This window comes from Puma concolor, chromosome B1 (assembly GCF_028749965.1).
Source record: "Puma concolor isolate L17-30 chromosome B1, mPumCon1.1.hap2, whole genome shotgun sequence".
Taxonomy (NCBI): domain Eukaryota; kingdom Metazoa; phylum Chordata; class Mammalia; order Carnivora; family Felidae; genus Puma; species Puma concolor.
The window spans coordinates 20,758,726-20,773,334 of NC_141670.1; the positions used below are offsets into that span (position 1 = coordinate 20,758,726).

At 39.4% G+C, this 14,609-nt stretch overlaps 2 protein-coding genes across 26 annotated transcripts in view; one reads left to right on the top strand and one right to left on the bottom strand.

The window, feature by feature from the left end:
* PCM1 (pericentriolar material 1) overlaps positions 1-9,445 on the bottom strand; it is an 84,586-nt gene extending 75,141 nt beyond the window's left edge. For 8 of the 25 annotated variants that reach the window (XR_015249643.1, XR_015249638.1, XR_015249639.1 and 5 more), the window contains exons 1-3: positions 9,090-9,426; positions 7,483-7,551; positions 3,866-4,029 (exon numbers count right to left, since the gene is read on the bottom strand). The gene's annotated coding sequence lies outside the window, so the exon portion shown is untranslated. Of the gene's footprint in view, positions 1-3,865; positions 4,030-7,482; positions 7,552-7,966; positions 8,201-9,089 lie in introns of all 25 variants that reach the window. The other 17 variants (XR_015249647.1, XR_015249646.1, XM_086702846.1 and 14 more) reach the window with 11 other exon arrangements.
* A 256-nt stretch (positions 9,446-9,701) lies between these two features.
* FGL1 (fibrinogen like 1) overlaps positions 9,702-14,609 on the top strand; it is a 54,686-nt gene continuing 49,778 nt past the window's right edge. Inside the window, exon 1 of the mRNA XM_025933046.2 lies at positions 9,702-9,839. The gene's annotated coding sequence lies outside the window, so the exon portion shown is untranslated. The remainder of the gene's footprint in view (positions 9,840-14,609) is intronic.

A 14,609-nucleotide genomic window follows, 5' to 3' on the forward strand; every position in this document is an offset into this window, starting at 1 on the left:
ATTTACACAGAATAAGTAGTAACTGACAAACTGGGGAAAAAAATCTGAAAGAAGTATGAAATAAAATCAGTATCTTTACTATACAAAGAATTTATGGGGGAAAAAAACAAAATAAAAACATTAAATAAAAAACTCCAAGAAAAACAAGTATAAACAGGCAATTTAAAAAGAAGTCAGTAAACATAAAATGATAAAAATACTAATAATAAAGTCCAGCTGCAAATTAAAATAAGGGACTATTAAATTTGCTATATTACACATATTCCTTTGCTGTAATCTTCCAGCAAAGGGAAACTGGAATGCTCAGTCACTATGGTGACAGCATAAGCTGGCACAACCTTTCTGGCAAGCATTTTGGCAGTACTATATCAAGAACTAAAACCGAGTTTTGACCCTGTAATTCTATCTCTCCACAGCTAATATAAGAAAACAAACTTAAATGTGGGGGGAGGGAGACTATAATGCAGGAATTGTTCATTATGCTATAATTGTGATAAAACTGAAAACTAAATGCTAAACAACAAGCTGGATGCTACTGGGCAAAAGTAGCCTTCAACCATGTAATTACAAAGGCTGAAAGATATTGCCTGTGTTTATAACATCATAGAGTAAAGAAGAGGAAAACAAGCAATATGCAAAAACTGCCAATAGATTTTAAAAGACTAAGGATACATACTAAAGTGCTTGCATGAAAGCAACTGTTGGGTGTGGGGGCAAGAATGTAATCATTTTTGCTCTCCTCTCATATATTTTCAGCAATACTTTATATTGTTTTTTATACTAGAAATTTATTTAAGAACTTTACAAAATAACTGATACCCATAGACAGGTATGTTCAGTGAACTGACAATAAGATGAAACATTCCGCAACTGCTTTTTTCTAAATGTACCAATATAATTTATAACATTAAAGAATAAGAGCTCCAAAAACTACATATGCAGTAGAGATAATACCACCTTTAAAAATACAAGAACTTTAAAATTTAAATTACAATGGAAGTAAAAACTCTTACATATCAATGTTTTCCTAAAATAGTGTATGCTGTGCTATTAGTAGAGTAATAAAGTTTAAAGATAAATTAAAAATATATCTGGAAAGACAATATTCTACATTTTATTTTTATATTATGATGAACTCCCCCTAAAATGAAAAGCTTCTTCTAAGGATCTATTTGTAGGTTAAATGACTTTGAACACTATTAAGCTTCTAAAACAATTTAAAAACCATACATTAAAATCAGTTTGGGAAAAGTAGGTCAAATACTTTCTAAATCTTTTAAAACACCATTTACCAAATAAAGTCTATTAAGTTTACAGAATAAACAACTTTGTCTACAGTTATGAGATAAAAACTCATGAGGAAAGAATATTTAATAACTTAATGATTCCAAGTGTATGTAAAAGGCACACTCCTATACAAGTATTACTATGAAGCTAAAGAAATAATTGCATGTAGATCAATTCTCAATATATTAACAGCTGATTTATCTAAGATGGTATCTCCTGCTATAAAATGTACAAAGTTGCAGGCAAGTATTTTCCTTCCTGCTAACCTCTCTAACCACATCAAAGTCATTTTTAGAAATAGATGCCTGCCTTCTAAATTTTGTTCTGTAGATACATTAGGGTTTTTATATAGTTTTTATTATTTTAAACTACAAAATGGAAAGACTTCTAATCATCAAAATACTAGGTATGAAGACAAGACCAATTCAAGTAAGCTTCCAACGGCAGAATCAATAATAGGACTTCGTGACTACTATGATGTGGAACATGGAGCAGTGAGAAAGCTGTCAGAGACTGAGTCCTAGGTTTCTAGTTTGAACAACTGGGTGTATGAGGATACGTTTATAGCAACTAGAGAAAGGACAGGTTTTTGTTGAGAGAAGATGATAAATTCAGTTTTAGCAGTGCTGGGTTTGAGAAGAAATCTAGCTGGAGACAGACTTGCAAGGCATCTAGTCAGAAAAACACTTGAAGTGGAACAGAAGGCTTGGGGAGAGGATGAAAAGGAAGATCCTTAAGACGGAGACTGTAGGGACACTGATATTTAAGAGACAGGGAGGAAAAGAACACTAAAAAGGTACAAAAAAACAGGAGTGAAATGAGCGTGTGTTAGAAAAGGGGAAAGTGTATAATGAAGGAGAGTACTGGTAAGAATGCCAAGTATTTGTCACGTTAAAAAAGTACTGAGAAGTGTCCACTTGGATTTAGCAACAAGGAGGTTACTGAAGACCTTAGAATGAGCAATTACAGCAGGGTGGTGAGGGTCAATCCCATATATGGAATGCATCTATTGATGGGAAGGGACAAGGATAAAAGAGGTCATTAGGTAATTTTTTTCAAGGAAATCAGTCTATGAAGGGAAGCAGGCAGAGATGGGCATGAAGACAGTTTTGTTAAAAGCATGTTTAAAATTTGTTGGGCAAGAACTAGTAGAGGAAGATATTGAAGATGCAGAAAAGAAAGGACATAGTGGGTGGTCTCTGAAAAAGCAGGAGCAACTGGGACCCCAGGTGTAAGAAAAATGATTAGCTTAAGATAGGCAGAAAACACCTCTTTTACTGAAACCAGAGGAAAGGAGGGAAAGAAGAAAGTAGATAGAGGCTGGTTAGCAGATCTGTTCGTAGGAAGAGGAGGGCATCTGTAAGAGATGTGAAGTAGAAAGGACTGAGCCTTAAATGTCAGGGTGAGAGGCAGGGTCTGAGAGATTTCAGAAGAATAAAGGAGAATGACTGTGGGCAGCACTAAGGATTCAGGTGAGAGCAGGCAACATTCACTGAGAGCACCTATCTGCAGTGTGAATGTTTCCCAGCTGTGCTCATCAGCCTTGGCCAAAATACTCCACTGAATCCATCCAAGGTAGGATTTTGCCAGGCAGATTTCATAGAAAGACAATAAAACAGAAAATGTGAAGAAGCCACTGGAAAACAATCAGTGCAAGGGATGGATGATGGTATGGGAAAAAGGGGGATAAAAGTAAAATTCTTCTACTTTAAAAAAATTTTTTTTTTTTAATGTTAATTTATTTTTGAGACAGAGACACAGAGAGACAGGGTCAGAGAGAGAGGGAGACACAGAATCCAAAGCAGGCTCCAGGCTCTGAGCTGTCAGCACAGAGCACCACACGGGGCTCGAACTCACAAACGGAAAGATCAGACCTGAGCCGAAGTGGGATGCTTGACCGACTGAGCCACCCAGGTGCCCCTTTAATATTTAAAAAAAAAAAAAAATTTTTTTAAATAAAATTCTTCTACTTTAAACAAGCACTTCCACCCATCCTATGACCTACTAAACTAAGTTGCAACGAATAAATTTCATTTAGCTATTTTTTGACATTTTGGTTATTTTTGCTAAGGTATCATTTGGACTATTTAGAACTTTTTTGGCTCCCTTATCTTGCAAAGATATGAAATGCAAAAATACTATGGCAATTCATAAACTTTCAGTGACTGATCTTTCTGAAGAAAATCCTGTTGCAAGATTCTTAACTATACAAAATTATTTATATATACATATATATAATTACAGTATTAGTTACCACATAAATACCTATGACTGACCTAAGGTTAACCTTTGAAATAAGAATATAAAGAAGAAATTAATCAGCTGAAGAAAAAAAATTATTTTTCTAAAATCTTCAAATTCAGATATCATCTCTGACATAGCATTAAATCACTCCTAACCATCTCTGGAAATACCTTCTTGAAAACTGTAATTATTTTAGAAATATAGGAAGTACAGTTTTTTTCTAAATATTTACTTGGAGTCACAAAATAACCAAAAGTGGTACTTTATATATTTGTACAAATTTTTCTAAAGGTTGCATTATTTGGGGTGTTTCTTTTACTAATTATAAAAATACCTGGTACACTGTTCTGAAAGTCTTCATACAGTGTCCAATTGTACTAAGCACTTTTAATGGAAACGGAGAAGAAAATGCTTAAGTATTTGGTATTATGTGTTGTTTAATCAGTTTCATTTGAGGAATTTCTCAATTTCTTCTCCATACTTAAGATGGTCAAGTACCTAATAAAAAAAAAAAAAAAAAAAAAAAAAAAATCACACAGGATGTTTTCCACAGCACTTTCAATTTGAGATTTTCTTAAAATTTCCATAATTTTCTAGAATTTAAAATATCTTCTGTAATTACCCTCTTCAAATTAAAAAAAAAAACTTAAGATATTGGGGGAAAGGGGATAAAAAGACTACAACAAAATATAACAATTTGAATCAACAAAAACTTTATTACACCTCACTATGTACTAGGTATTGCATCAAGTCTATTTTATGGTATAGTTGTTCTGCACAGAACATTTCACATCAACAAAATATACCCTTGCTCAGAGAACTGAGAACAGAGGTCAGTTAAATTCTGCTTGCTAAATCCTCTCCCTCCCTACAATTTATACTCAAAATCTATCACTTCCTTGTCATGGATTACATATAACACCCAGATAATCTGTAGGCCCTGCTACCACCATCAACCTGCAATCTCAGGCTTCACTGCCAACTCCATATTCACTGGTAACAGCTTTCTGTCATCCCTTTCCACTGGACCATTACAAACAAACTCCCTACATCTTCCCTTTCTTCCCAAATAGTCCTACTTCTTCTGCTTCAACAAAATCCCAAGTCCCTCTAAAAGCACTCTTTCCTTAGAAATCTTTTCTTTAAAATTTTTTTTTTTTTTAACGTTTATTTTTTTGGGACAGAGAGAGACAGAGCATGAACGGGGGAGGGGCAGAGAGAGAGGGAGACACAGAATCAGAAACAGGCTCCAGGCTCTGAGCCATCAGCCCAGAGCCCGACGCGGGGCTCGAACTCACGGACCGCGAGATCGTGACCTGGCTGAAGTCGGACGCTTAACCGACTGCGCCACCCAGGCGCCCCTAGAAATCTTTTCTAAAAGAAGTACTACTCTTCCTGGTCTTCCAGACTCATGAGGAAAGGATCACATTTGCAAACCGTTCTTATTTAATGCTTAACCTTCCTCTTTTGAACAAATTAGTCATGAAAAATATCACTCTCCCATACTTGGACACCACTTCCTATTGTCCTCCTCAAGACAATCTTGCACTTTTCTTGGTAACAAGTGGCTCATGGTTTCACTCTCCACCTCATTTCCTGCTTTCCTGATTTTTCTAAGACTGTGGCTTGAGACCCAACGTCCATCTCATCTCTATTCCAATGCCTTTTTCACTCTGGACTGATAATTTGTTCAAGATCCTCAAGTTCTGAAATCCCTCCTTCTGATCCTGAATCCTTGCATTCTACTTCTCTCACTTGCCCGTTCCTGCAGAACCCGCTCTTAACCCTGCTGCAAACTTCCAGTCCCTTGGTCATTCTTCTAAGAATCCATTAACTTCTTGCTTCCTTACTCAACCCCAAACACAAACCCAAGTAACCCATTCCAAAAATGCCTTGCAAGGATCTTTGACTTCCTCACCTACTTGCTCATTCTATCAATTAGTGATAAAACCCAGTACCTGCTCTCTTTGTTTCTACTCATAAACTGTCTGACAGCAGGGAAAGTTATAAAATGGCTCTGGCTATGTCCACTATTAAGATACACCATATTACACTATACAAACACAAATGCACACTTTCAAAATGTAGGTTTACTCCATGAAATAAGGTACCTCGTCTGTTTCTCACTGCCATATCTCCGGTACTTTACTGTCATTAAGTCACACACTGTAGGCATTCAATTAAATTTGTAAGATGAATGTATTGCTATGTACTCTGTTGGCTTCTTAATGAATTCCCTAGTGCGATTATTCCAAATACTTTTTCTATTTTTCCCAAGTGTCAAATACACTTGTCTCCTTTACAAATGGCCCAATCCTCTAATGAGGAAACCAAAGGTCTTCTAACATGAGTTAACACAATTGCCCTACATTTTTATTCCATCTTATCCATCTTCCCTAACATGTTAAAAAGAAAATTGTCTTATAACTGGTTTTATAGTTCTTTTTATTTACTAAATGCCTACTATATCACTCTAGTGTTAAAGAATACACACTCACGGGACACCTGGGGTGGCTCAGTCGGTTGAGTGTCCGACTTTGGCTCAGGTCATGATCTCGAGGCTCATGGGTTCAAGCCCCGCATCCAGCTCTGAGCTGACAGCCCAGAGCCCGGGGCCTGCTTCAGATTCTGTGTCTCCCTCTCTCTCTGCCCCTTCCCTGCTTGTCCTCTGTCTCTCTCTCTCTGTCTCTCTCAAAAAAAAAACATTAAAATTTTTTTTAATTAAAAAAAAGAAATGCACACTCACATTTGACCTTTCCTGAGTTCAATTTTTCTTGTCCTATTAGTCTCCCAATTAACAAAAATACTGAGAATACTAATAAAGATACAAGTCAACTGCCAATCTGTATTTTCTCCCTATAGTTGGTTTAGATCATAAGGGAGCTAAGGACGTATCTGCTTTCCTGGAAAGCAAGGATATAGTCTATTTTGAAAATGGGTTGTCTTGGGGCGCCTGGGTGGCACAGTCGGTTAAGCGTCCGACTTCAGCCAGGTCACAATCTCACGGTCCGTGAGTTCGAGCCCCGCGTCGGGCTCTGGGCTGATGGCTCAGAGCCTGGAGCCTGTTTCCGATTCTGTGTCTCCCTCTCTCTCTGCCCCTCCCCCGTTCATGCTCTGTCTCTCTCTGTCCCAAAAAAATAAATAAACGTTAAAAAAAAAAAAATTTTTTTTTTAAAAAAAAATAAAGAAAATGGGTTGTCTTACAATTTCAACAATGGAATTAAATTCAGACTCTGACATTTTTCTTAAAAGGGCAATTATTTCTAAAATGCTTTTTAAGAAAAATTTCTTCTGACCCTCATCCTTTAGTCATTTAATTTCTAAACTGTCCTTAGGAAACAATTACTTAACTTTTCCTAAGTGAACTTTCATTGACTTTTTTTTTTTTTTTTTTTTGCTGGTCAGAGAATATCTTTAAATAACCAGCATCTGACAATGCACTGAGCATAGAAACTAACATTTAAAGTACTTTTAGACCCCTAAAAAAAAAAAAAAAAAAAAAAAAAAAAAGCAAAACTTCAGTCAAGAGTAAATATCACAAGCCTAAATAAGTAGAGGAATTTGTGAATAAAAAATAGAAAGTCAATTAATAGAAAAGTTATAGAAAATGACTTAAGATTAAGTGGATTTGGAAAGAGAGGCTATCCAATAGCTGTTACAGGACAAATTCAAACACAAATGGGCTGAAGAAATTCTGTGAAGACAAAGACAATTCAAAATGCAGTGCTTCAACTATTCCACTATTTAGTAATTAGGAATAACATGGCTCTTTTCTGGCAAAAGTATGGAGGCAGACCAAAGTGGCATGCCAAAAAACAAGGCAAACAGGGCAGCAAACCCAGAATGTCTGTTTACTAAGTAGAGAGGAACCTCAACCATGCAGCAGTCTCCGCTATATAGTCTTCAACTATAACACAAAGGACGATAACCTACATAATTAGGTCAAATTACCTGTTTAAAACTAGTTTTAAAGCTCAGAAACGGCTCCTTCTCTGCTTCACACTTCAAAGCTGTTGCCTGCTTGTGATTTAAAACAAAAAAAGTCACTTTAGTAAATTCTTTACTTACACTATAAGGTACAGAATAATAAATACTATATTTATAGCCTAAAACATGTTTATAAAAATGAACAGAAAAGGAAAAATCCAATTTAGCAATATTTTAGACTGGTTACCTTAATCCTCTTGGAAAACTATGATATACTTAAGTGATTAAATCTTCCAAACAACAATGTGATACATTAATATCTACTTTGGTGCATAATGAAAATGATCACCCTAATTTTCATGTAAACATCCAAGCCAAAATCAAGTCATTAACTTTCTGCCATTGAAACTATTCTAGAGCTTTGCATTTCCAATGATGAAAAAAGATTTACTTGAAAGCTAGCTACTTAAAAGAAAATAACCTTGTCACGATATACACACATGTTTACCTTCTGTTCAAAAACTCCTTATAATGGTTTCCAGGACTCTCACCGGGAAGGTGATAGGGAAAGAAAAGAGCAGGTGCACGCGAAGCTCTCTAACACCCACTCCGGTAACCAGAGAATACCAGAAGGCGGAGTCTGGAAAGCAGTTATGAGGCGGGGGTGATAGGGGCGCCCAGAAAGCCCGCTTCTTCCAGCGCCAAATTACGATCCGTTACTCATAAGGCACATGACACAGACCTCAAACCGGTGAAAAAAGGGGGGAAAATAATAAAGAAAAAAAGAAAAAATCAGAGAAGACGAGCTCCCGAGAAGTGAGCCGCAGGATGAAAAGTTTGGATGACCCGCCTCCCTAGCAGGGCCTACTATCCAATCCCCAAACACCATTTCTGCAAAGCAAGCAATGTTTCCCGAATCCCACTTGGCATTTAGTTTTCCCCATCTTAGGCCCTTTCTAACTGGACGTGCAGAAGGGAAACAATGCGGGGGGGGAGGGGGGTTGCTAAATTAACCAACATTCCTCTCACAAGTATAAACCACCTCTTTGCCAAAGTCAGGAAAGCCTCCCCACCCCACCCCTAGCCTTTTTGCTCTAAGAATACCCAAGACAGCAAAAATCCGCTACTCAAAAATCCCAACCCGAAAGTCGCGTCGCTCCGCACTTGGCCTTCGGCACCCAAAATTCTGGACACCGAGAGCGTCACACGATGGAATTTGGGAGTGGGGTGGGAGGGGGCGCAGTCACGTACACTAAGGCCACTAAGGCCCCTAGCTGTGGAGAACTCGAGCCCTGTCCCTGGCAACCAAACCACAGCCCCCGCTCCGCTTCCTCCACTTGCAAGGGACGTTCCGTAGCACACGAGACGCAGGGCGGCCCCCCTCTCCGGAGCCAGAAAATGAGGGGCGCGGAGGCAGGAAGGGGGCTCGGCAGTCGCTAACCCGTCCCTAGGTGCTCACCCGGAGATCGCGGCGTTTGGCCCGGGGAAAGGGGCGTGAAAACCCAGGAACCCACAGAGAGGTGTGGGCCCGAGGCCAGGGCCTACAGGGTCAAGTGTCCCAGAGCCGTTGCTCTCCCGCCCCTGCGCCGCGCTGCCCTCGGTTGCCAAGGGCTGGGGACGCGCAGCATTACCTGTAAACGAAGCAGCCCCTCCTGCCAAGGGTGGAGTGGCGGCCAGGCCCTGCGACCCGCCACCGGCAGGGGTCCTCCCTCAGAGACCAGAGCAGGGAGCGCCCACAAGTTCCCTGGCTGCCTAGGGCCCAATGGCCGCCTTCTCTACCTTAGCTAGTCGGCGCCAACCGCCGCAGCCACCGCCATCTTAGGATCTCATTGTGGTGGGAGAAGAGGGGCGGGGGGACTGCAGAGGGGGCAACGCGCCGTGAGACTGCGCCGTCTCCTCGGCAACGGCCGCGCGGGGGCGAGAATTCGCCGGGGCGGGAGCCGCAGTGCGATCGACGCTCTAGGCTGGAGTCATGTGACCGCCGAAGTCTTTGGTGTCACCTCGGGCTCTTTAGCCTGGCGGTGACTATACGAACAACCAGAGACTACATATCCCAGAATGCCAACTGGATCCTGGTTTATGAACCCCGCCCCCCGTACCTCCTCCACGAGAGGGATAACTACAAATCCCGGCATGCTGTGAGATCCCGGCGCTGCTCTGTGATTGGGAGGCTCCGGGCCTGTGCGGAAGTAGATTGAGCCCCCTCCTTAGCTGGAAAACCGGAAGCTCGTTCTGGTTTTTCGTGTGGGTGCCTGCTCCGGACTCTAGCCGGAAAGAGGAGAAAAGACGAAAGTCGTTCTTCTGTCCACTGTACACCTACATCCGAGTTACTAAGAGATGGAAACAGAAGGGCCTTTACGATGTAGTCCTGATTTTACACGGTAGGCATTAATCATGGGAAGTTAATTGGCCAAACCACTTAACTGTATATAGCTAGTCAGCGGGAGAATCCTAAATGTTAGTAATGAACACCACCTTGGACTAATGTCCCAGTTTTTTCTTGGAAGAGCCAGATGATTTCAATCAAAATTTAGTAGAAGGAGATTTCGCTTAAAACTAGTGTCTGAATTCTCTTTTTATTGATGCTCCTATCTCATCGGTACCTCTGTCGAGAATGAATTGATAGGTTCTCCGTAAAAATTCGTAATTCAACTGAGTGAATTCTAAGATCTAATTGGCTTTATTCAATTCGTGAATTGAGCAGCATCCCATGTACCAAATAGAAAGGAGATCTATTGGAGCAGTAGCAAAGGAAAGTTTTTTAAAGGCAGAAGGGTTGGAAAAAGGAAATTATTAGCAAAGAGTGCATTGTTTCTGGCAAGGTTGCCTTCCTATGTAGAATAGAAAGGCCTACCAGATGGATTACTAACCTGTTGACCAAGTAATTCCAGGTTGACTGGTTAAAGGTTACATTTCTGGGGTGTTGAAACTGCAGTCAGGTTAGGTATTAGGTCTTGGTTTTCTGATTTGGGGGTTGGCACTCATGATTCTCTTGGGGGCCTGCTGTTTCCTTCTTAACATTCAACACATACACACGAAAAATGTGATGGTGACTTTTAAGGCCTTCAGTGTCCCTCTCTGAAAACTTAAAACACCTTCAGTTTTACTTGAGTGCAAGGGCATTCTATTTTTAGACAGTTTGTGAGATGGGTTTGTTTTAAGCAAAATAGAAGGAGGAGGAATAGACATTTAGGTTCCAACAAGTTGTTCTCATAACCAACAGAAATTGTTCAAAAGCCAGTTAATAGAACCATATCTCAATACATAATTCAGGTAAATAAAGCTCTTCCTGAAACTATACCCAGGCTCAGTCTCATTGCTATGAGACTTTGTCATATATGTTTTAATACATTCTGTGTGTCTAACATTGATAATTATTTAGGTAACACATAGTCCCTGCTCTTGAAGGGCTCATGTTTTAGTGAATGATGGAAAAATAGGATGTATAAATAAATTCTGTCTTGTAAGAATACAAAATGCTGTGGGCATCCAAAGGACAGGGTGCCCTGGGCCCCATTTTAATTCCCCCACTCTAAGATCTTGGGCAAATTATTTATCCTTTCCTCAATTGCCCCATCTATAAAATGAAAGGGAGGCAGTCATGTTGCCTACCTTGTAGGGATTTTTTTTTTTTCAAGTAGTGTTTATTTTGTACAAGGCCCAAGTGAAACATTTTCTCTGTTGTGATTTTCGTAATTTTCCCAACTATCCTGAAGAGATTGATTCTGCATTCTTTCCATTTTACAAGCAAGAATTTAAGTAAATTACCAAAATTCTGACAGCTCCAAGTGGTAGAGCCGGGGTGGAAGTGAGGTCTACTGTACTCTTTGGAGGGATTTTTTGGTTAACTAAGAGAATGAGTGGAAAAGATTACTGGCACATGGTAAGGCTCCAAAACATTAGTTGTCATTATTATTATCACTATCATCATTTTGTTTTTATACATGTTTTTATTTTTAAATATGTAGAAGCTACTCTTATTAAAACCATTCAAGTGAATTTAAAAGCATTACTGAAATCAACATTGTCATTATGCCTTTTAAATTTATGGTCTCTAAAAAATGTCAAAATACTATTATGCCTGTTTAGTGAGGGGAGTAGTCTGAGAAATTTTTGTATTTAAAAGACACGCTCCGCGGGGCGCCTGGGTGGCGCAGTCGGTTAAGCGTCCGACTTCAGCCAGGTCACAATCTCGCGGTCCGTGAGTTCGAGCCCCGCGTCGGGCTCTGGGCTGATGGCTCGGAGCCTGGAGCCTGTTTCCGATGCTGTGTCTCCCTCTCTCTCTGCCCCTCCCCCGTTCATGCTCTGTCTCTCTCTGTCCCAAAAATAAATAAAAAACGTTGAAAAAAAAAAAAAAAAAAAAGACACGCTCCGGGGCGCAGGTCATGATCTCTCAGTCTGTGGGTTTGAGCCCCGCATTGGGCTCTGTGCTGACAGCTCAGAGCCTGGAGCCTGCTTCGGATTTCTGTCTCCCTCTCTCTCTGCCCCTCCCCTGCTCATGCCCTGTCTCTCTCTCTCTGTCAAAAATAAATAAACATTGAAAAAAATTTTTTTAATAAAAAAATAAAAGAGACCCTCCAACTCAAATATGAGCATTACTGATCTTAGCAGAGAACAGAGGAAAGAAAAAACCTGAAAAACTATAAAATTATTCCAGACTTCCAAAAACTTAACATCTAATTCAGAAAATAAACCTAGTGCAAATGAATCGATTTAGTATCAGTAGTGTATGAATATGGCAAATAAATGATACAGACAGTAAGTGCTTTGGGAATTCAGAGAGAGAATATTGATATATTGCTTCGAAGATAATGATGGCTCCAGGATTTCTGTGTAGAATGAAATTAGGGGCAACAGTCTGGGGGAAATGTAGATGGGGGACATGTGTGGCCTCTCAGAGATACACATTGAAACTGTATCTCAGTTTCCCACATTTATGAACAACTTTATACACATATTAAACATGAGAGAGGGGGCATAAGGCGTAAGCGGAAAGGGGCACATTTCAGCCACATAGTACAACCAGAATTAGTGATGGATAATGCAGAAACCAGCCTGGGTGAAGTAGAGGATTCTTACGGGTTTCGGAATGCGGAGGCAAGAGAGGATAGCCAAGACTGATGAACAGGTATCTGTATATTTGCTACAGACCGTAGAAAAATCTTAACTGTCAATCTGAAGAGAATGAGCTTTGTTCTGTAGATAGTGTAAAATCGCAGTGAGGCTTTGGAAAAAACAATGATAGAATGAAGTAGTTATTTAAAGAATTTAATCTAGCGGCAATGTTTACAACAGGCTAGAGGGAGGAGCAGAGCAACAGGCTCGGTGGGTGTTAACTGGCATGAAGTAATTAAGGCCTGGCCTAAGGTAGTAGCAAAACGAATCAAGTCAAGGAGTTGGATTCTGATGGCGAACTAAGTCAGTTGTCATGCTGTGTAAAATGGCATTTTTTTCTGTTTTTTTGATCTGCCACCTGACACTGACCAGGGATGCTCACAGTGTAACATTTTGTGCTATCTCATTTATCTCCTTAACGTGTTCAGTGTTCTCTATCCACAGATGGATTTACGTATGGTGAGAGCAAAAACCCTGCCTTTGGGAGTTCTTTATATCCCAAATGCCTTGCAGAGTTCATTTACTGTATTTTGATACTCACTAATTTGGCCTTGGAAAAGAACTGTTTTCGCAGTACCTAATTTTAACCTGCAGGTGGTGATAGAACTTAAAGGAAAAAAAATCTTTAGTGTCCACCCTTCTATTATACTGAATTTTATGATTCTTTTTATATGTGATTTTTTATACACCCAAAAGAATATATGACATTTATGTACATTATAAAGTACAATAACAAAAGAAACACCCAAGAACCCACTACCTAACCTAAAACATAGAATATAATCAATCTATTTAAGGACCCCTGTGCTTTTCTCCAAACTCATTCCCCTTTGCAAACGTAAATATTATTCTGTATGATCTTGGTGCTATCATTCCTTCATTTTTTCATATAGCTATATGTATATATCCCCAAATAATATATTGTTTAGTTTCACTGTTTTCAAACCTTATATAAATGGTATCATACTGAATATATTCTTGCTTGACTTGCTTTTTCGTTCATTGTTTCTGAGATTCATCCCTGTTGGTGAGTGGAAACACGTCTTAAGAGCAGAATGTAAAATTAATTTTGGAATATTTCTAAGTTTGAACATAAATGATTTTATCTTTACTCTTCATACTAGATTTGTGGGTTCATTGGTTGAAGAAATTGTATAAACAAGGGATCACTTGAAGAACTGTGACCTAGTTCTTATACTTTTGGGCAAAATCTAAGCACTTTACTTCTCTCCCTGAATCCAGCCCAGAGTTTCTCAATCTTGACATGATTGACATTTGGGGCTGGATGATTCTTTGTTGTAGAAGGCTGTCCTGTGTTTTATATTTAGCTGCACACCTGACCTCCTCCCACTAGATGCCTGTAGCACCCTGCCTCCCCAATTGTGATAACCAACAGTGTCTTCTGAGATTGCCAAATACCCCCCACCCAAGGAGGGTAGAGCAGGGGGTGAGGGCAAAAGCGCTCCTGAGTGAGAAGCGCTGATCTGACCTTTGCATTGAGAAAATCATGCTACTCAGGATTTTTCTTAGGTACCTCTCTTGCTCAAAAACCTAAACTTATGAATAATTAAATCAATTAATTACTATATATAATCGTATCAACTAATTATATCAAATCCACATACATAAATAATGTTTCAAGGCTCTTCTTACTTTCCTCCATTCTCCCCCTATCTAATTACCATGCCATCTCTCATTACTGCCACTTCAGACTTTCTATGACTAGGTTCCAAATACCGAATTGCTGCACTCCACATACAATGTTAGTGTTTACCCCAGTCTGAGCTGCCCTTTCCTCCATAACCAGTTTATGTCCTCTTCTTTCAAAAGTCACTCATTCAATACATGTACCCTTGTATTTCAGACTATTCTGTCCATATTTGCTCTTCATCAGTCTTTACATGGCTCAGCTCTTGTAGAGTCTTAACCACGATACCCTGTTTCTTACATTTTTCACTATATTTTTGAAAGGTCTATATATTTACCCCACTTGCGCTACTCAATGTAAACCTCATCAGAGCTGCAATAGTGTAGTT